This window comes from Poecilia mexicana, unplaced genomic scaffold (assembly GCF_051168715.1).
Source record: "Poecilia mexicana isolate PSO_F unplaced genomic scaffold, ASM5116871v1 scaffold_9, whole genome shotgun sequence".
NCBI lineage: Eukaryota > Metazoa > Chordata > Actinopteri > Cyprinodontiformes > Poeciliidae > Poecilia > Poecilia mexicana.
This window is the reverse complement of record NW_028263378.1, coordinates 10,735,661-10,741,660: the sequence shown is the minus strand read 5'-3', so window position 1 is coordinate 10,741,660 and position 6,000 is coordinate 10,735,661. Positions and strand designations below refer to the sequence as shown.

General features: G+C 40.5%; 1 protein-coding gene across 2 annotated transcripts in view; it reads left to right on the top strand.

Annotated features, from left to right (window-relative positions):
- The first annotated feature begins 253 nt into the window (after positions 1–253).
- sema6a (sema domain, transmembrane domain (TM), and cytoplasmic domain, (semaphorin) 6A) overlaps positions 254–6,000 on the top strand; it is a 140,848-nt gene continuing 135,101 nt past the window's right edge. The window contains exon 1 of one of the 2 annotated variants that reach the window (XM_014995917.2): positions 254–894. The gene's annotated coding sequence lies outside the window, so the exon portion shown is untranslated. The remainder of the gene's footprint in view (positions 895–6,000) is intronic. The other variant, XM_014995916.2, reaches the window with a different exon arrangement.

The following is a 6,000-nucleotide window of genomic DNA, read 5'->3' as shown; positions in this document are numbered from 1 at the left end:
ATGTTTCACTGAAATAAATTAACTTTTCAATAGTAATAACATTTTTAGACTATGACTGTGAACTTCGCGGTCTTGAGAGTTTCTGTGATGACGCGAACTTTACGGTGACTCCAGGGTTGATGTGTAACCGGGAAGCACGTGCTTTTGTGCGTGCGCGCATTAGCGCGTGCCAGCCGCAGACCAGGAGGGACCACCAGGGAAGAAGAGCTGTGGTCCAGATCGCATCTATAGCAAAGTAGGGTGCTGCGAGTAATAAGACGGAGGATCAAACCTGCGATGAAACAAGAAGGTTCTCAATAATCTCGTAATATTTCGCTGTTTTCTGTCTCCATCAATATCTTTCCCCTTCTCCCCAGCGCGCATTTATCCTGAAAGGCTGCTGCGTAAAAATAGAAGTACAGTTGTCCATAACTGGCCCCCACTGACACAATAGCTCCCATTCCTCAGACGTGGCTCCTCCCTGTATGTGTGAGAGCGTGTGTGTGTGTGTATGTGTGTGAGTGTGCAGCGGGTGGGTGACAGCTGGGCTCGCTGCGCTCCGCTCCAGTCTAAGCTTCTCCAAATAGGATGACCGTCGGCTTTTGTGGAAGAGGACTGCGTACGTCTCCGTAGCTCGTTCTGGGACACCCTGTCGGTTCGGTCCGTCCGGTCTCACCTGAGGAGAACCTAAGACCTAGAACATCGCTTATCTGTTTAGTGTGGATTTCTGATGGATATTCCGATTTGAAGAGGTGCGATTTGAGCGCGGCATGTAACAAAAAGAAGCGCAAGAGAAAAGTAGCGCTCGTATTGTTATTCTGAAGCGAGCTCCCCCGTTTGAACTGCTTGAAAGGACAGATCTAATGGATTATTAAAATAAAAACCAGAGCTGGCATACCCATTCATGAGCTGAAGGTAAGATTTTTCTTTATTTATGTCAAACTTTATGCGCTAAAAGCTGCCTCCTCCTGTCTGTTTCCACCAGTCTGTACAGCCGGGAGACAAGTGCACAAGCGCCACTGGACTTACTCTATTAACCCAATGCGTAAAAAAAAAAAAAAGAAAAAAAAAAACTTGTTTTAAAACAACGCGAGCACAAATCTGTATTGTTTTTGAATCTATATAAGGATTATCACAGTTTTTACAAGATAATATAAAAGAGGAGACTTTCGTGCGTCACCTCTTATGGTGTTTATTCATATGGAATAAAGGAGGTCTGTAGTCTCTAAGGTTCTGTTTAGGATTCACAGAAGCAAAACAGAAGAAAAGCGATGTGTGAAGCATCAGCAGGTACATGAAGGGACAACTTTTATGACCTCACAGACAGTTTTCCTATTTGTAACAAATTTGTTTTTATTTTGAAATCAACTTTTTTTGTTGTTCTTTCTGGAAACGTTAGGAACTCACAGCTAAAATTATCTAAGTTTAATTGGCTTCATGCTCAGTTTAAAAGATGGTTAATAGCACATTTATTTTCACATAGCTGAAATTGGATTTAATTAAATTTGTAATCAGTGGGAATTCTAATGATGCAACTAATGTTGACATTTTTTTTTCAATCAAAGCGGTGTCCATAATGATCGATTTTCCATTCAGATCAGGATTTTCATGTCTCTGTTGGCTTACAGTTTCACATGCACACACCACACACACACACACACACACACACACACACATGCACACGCACACACACACACACACACACACACACAGACAAACACACATGCACACTGGTTAGGGTGTGTTCAAGGATTTTGAGCTACCAGGCGGTGGAGTGGTCACAATTACCCTTGTCCAAAAGGATCAATCATATGTTTGCAATTCTAACCCGGAGCCAAATGTGTTTGCCATTAGACGAAGTGCTACAGTAGCACATTAGAATAAAAACAGGACCAAAACAGTGTTATAGCATCAAACAGATTTTTATTTTAACAAGCACGACTGCCAACACCCTGTTACTCCATTGTTGCCCCTTCTCCTCTCTTCTTCTCTCCTCTCCCGTCCTCCGCTCTCCTTGTCCAGTGTTAAAGATTCCCCCCTGAGACACTGGGAAGAGCTGGGAGAGGTGGGGAAAACTCCAAATGTAGGTTACAGATTGTGAAGTTTGCAAAAGAGAATGAAACGAACACAGCCGGGAATGCCTCCCGTCAGCTGATTTTCAGCAGCAGCACATGGTGTTTGGGAAATGTAATTCTGGTATCAGCTCAGAAAAAAATGATTTTCTTCCCAGAGAAACTGAAAGAAAAACATTTTACTCATTTCAGTTTTTTTCTCTCTGAACAGAAGAAATATTTGGCTTATCTTTTTTGTAAAATAAGAGATAATGTGCATTTGCAGCCTGTGGGCCAACTCTGCTCTTATAAACTGGATTTCAGTCCCACTGCTGGATTGAATTGAGCTGAATCTGGATATGTTGATTGGTTTGGATATATTTTTTCCCGTATAACTGAATTAGATCGGTTTGACTTGTAAAGTGCCATAAGAAGACTCTGGATTGACCTGACTCTGACCTGGCAATAGGTATGTCTGCCTTACCGAGGAAAAGTGCAAGTAGGTCAGATTTTCTCATTTGTACCTGGGATTCTTGCTTCATAGTAGATTTTTTTTAACTTGTTCAAAAATCTGAGCCAAGGTAAAATAAATTATTACGAAATCGAATAAAACAGCCATATATCAACTCGTCTGATTATTGAATTCTCGAAATAGAAAAATTATTAGATGCATTGAGAGATTATGGCACCTGGAAATGTCTTATTTTCTACTTGATCGGTCCTGAATGGTGGCACCCGGGTTGGAAAGTCTAAAATCTGATACCTACAGGTCATGTAGACAAATGCAATTATCAATGCTGAAGTTGTAATAGAGTGAAGACGTGTTTTCAGTATCAGTATTCAGAGGAAACACAAAAGCTGTAAGAAGGCATTTAAAGGGAAATTGCGTTTGTTACAGGGATTTCTACAACGAAGGACTAGACGTCAGCTTGTCTTGGTTTGGTTTTTCTCTACTTTTGTACCTTGGACATTTTCTCTAATTGAAAAAAAAAAAAAAAACCCTCTGCAAACCGTGCATGGGGCAGACTCAAAAACACTCAGTATCTGTCCACAGCCTGCACTTCTCCTCCTACAACATCCGCCTGAAGGCAGTCAGATGCTCTGGATTCAGTTTTTCTTATGATCTTCCACAGTCTGGAAATCCCAAACAGTTCCTTTCATTACGGCTGCTCACCACCACAAACCCAGAAGGCTAATCCCGCCTTTAACACTTTTTTATATAAACACTCTGTCATGCAGAGGTGCCGATACATGAATTACAGCATGATTACCTTTTGTGACAATGGCCCGCCTGTTGTCCTCGCGGAGAAGCAGAACACAGCAGAGCGACCCGGGCCGATGCTTGTATTTGGAGCAATGCTCCGTGGAGCGTTTGATCCGCCGATCCCCTAACAATAGCAGTGGGGACTGCTTTGTGTGTGACTGATGTGAATTTGTCACAGTGTTTGTGTGTGTGTGTGAGTGCTAGAGAGCGAGGCAGAGGGAGTTCGTCTCTACCTTTGCCAGTTAAGGACACATGCGGATACTGAATACGGAGGTTCTGAATAATTGATAAATGGCTTTGCTCCTGTTCAAATGAATTGGCCGTCTATTATAAACACGAAGAGCAGCCAACTGCTGTTAACTACTGCTCCTTATTCAGCCAGTGTCAATACCCAGCATTCAGCAGAGTGTGTATTTATGCATATTTTATAAAAGCCATGTTTTATTGATGTGCATCCTTGGTGTGTGGGCTCCATTTTTTTTATTTTTTTATTATTTTTTTTATAACAATTAGAGTACAAGGAAACATCGGACCCATTTTCCTCCACTGGATGTGATTTATTGATGCTTAACCTATTTTCCAGCTTCCACATTTCTCTAAATTGCTGCCACTTAAATTACCCGCTTTAATGGCGAGCGACAAGCCCCCTCTGCAGCTGGGGAAATTTGGCACACTTTGATTTTAGAAATACAGGTCAGAGTAATAAAAAAACACGTTCATGGACTGGTCTTTTACACGGGTGACATGGCTCATTTGCTAACTTTAGCTGTGGCTAAATTGACTTTATTCTGCTGTGATCCAGAAGGCAAAAAGAGGATGATTTTCTAACCTGCATTACACAAGTCCCCTTCCGGATAAACATTTTTCTACTTAACCTCCTCTGCTCCATCTCTTTCATTTAGGCTTGCTATGATTTTCCCCGACCCTCTGAAGTCGAACTCATTATTTGATAAATGGCTTTCATTTTTGCTAAGGAAAACATGCTGAGGATATTAGCAGAATGAAAGGAGATAGTCTGGTGTGTATTTGGGTTTTCTTCAGAACTAGAGGTTTATTTACTTAAATCCTCGTGCTTTCAAATTGAGCCAGAACATTTTTGATTTGCTTGTTTGTAGCTATTTGTGACTATAAATCAGCCATGAAATTTCAATTTTTACTACCGGAAATCAACAACAGAGAACATCTGGGGGATGCCCTTAGGTCTTTGCTGCAGGAACCTTGAAAGCTTCACTATGCTTTCCATACTTGTGTGTAAAGAGCTGCTGATGCTGAATGTTTTTAGGGTCAGCTGCACCATATGGTTCAACGGATCTACACTCAAGCCAAATAGATGAGCTCAGCGTGTTGGTTTGATTGATTTTTCACTAGGAATTGATGTAATTCTTGCCTCTGTGTGGTGATAGTTTGGCACCCGAGTGGACCTAAATTTAAAAAATGAAATGCAGTTTAGTGAATAAGATACTATAAACTTTAAATGATTAAATACTGTTTCTGTGAATTGGACTTGGATCAGAGTGACAATCTTATATATATAGTTAATGATTTTTGAACAGAGGTTCTTCTACGACTTTATAAACAGTTAACATCTTTGTTGACAAAAGACCAAAACGGATTTCATCCTGTCTCAAACAGCTCTAGGTTTCGAAATTTTCCATCTATAATTTATTTATTTATGAACTATTAAACGGTCATTAGGTTTCCATTATGCGTGCAATTCCGAAGAAATTGATGATTATTTACACAGGAAATGAGGGTAAAAGGTGCTGCGTTGCCTCAAATGACCTTAATGTGTGTACTGACAACATTTAACATGTTTCCAGGCAGATTAGCTATTTAATTCACAATAATACTAATACAAAAATCTATAAAATAGTGCTGTGTTTTACATGCATTATGTACTTTTTTGCAAACCGGTCAGTCTGATTGGAAACAGTGGATGGTTCATGGAGGAAGATTACTGGTGTCACACTGCCTCTGACCTCAGTTTCCTGTATAAATAATATTCAGTCGGAAAATAAGCAGCAAACTCAAATGCGAAGACAGCTTAAGGGTTCACAAAACAGCATCATCCTAAACTTCTATCATATTTTGGAGATTGGAAATATTTTAAGACAGTAAGTCTGGTTTGGTTCTGGCTCCTCCCAGGTCAGCTGCATGCCAACCCATCTGGGTCTACACAAAATGAAGACCCTCTGAGAATCATCTACTCAACTCAATATATTAACTGGTTCTAATATTTTCACAGAAACTCACTTAAAAATAATCTTGAATTACTCTTAGGTTATCCTGTTAATGTGCACAGTGAGGTTCTGTTGTGGTAGGAAAGACAGAAGGCGGACTAAGTGCAACTGGAAAGTGTCAGATTACCATCTTTGGTGAACAGTAGTGGTCTTATGAGGGATATGGCACCCTGCCCAGGGCGCCATGGCATGAGGGGTTGGGAGTGGGGTTACATTGAGCACTTAAAACTATATACTATATTTCCTATTCGGATGACTAGTTGATTGCAATAATTGGTGGCTTATTGCGATGAAGTTTGCATCTGATTTTGGAGTAAAATTAAAGGGCTAATTTGGTGTTTCTATTGGGAATCTGGCCTGTTTTCACACACCTGAACCACATGAGTTTCTACTTGTAGTGGTCATAATGTAACAACTGCCTGGTGTGGCTTCTGTACGTTATAGTCCGGTATGCTCTCTATCCACT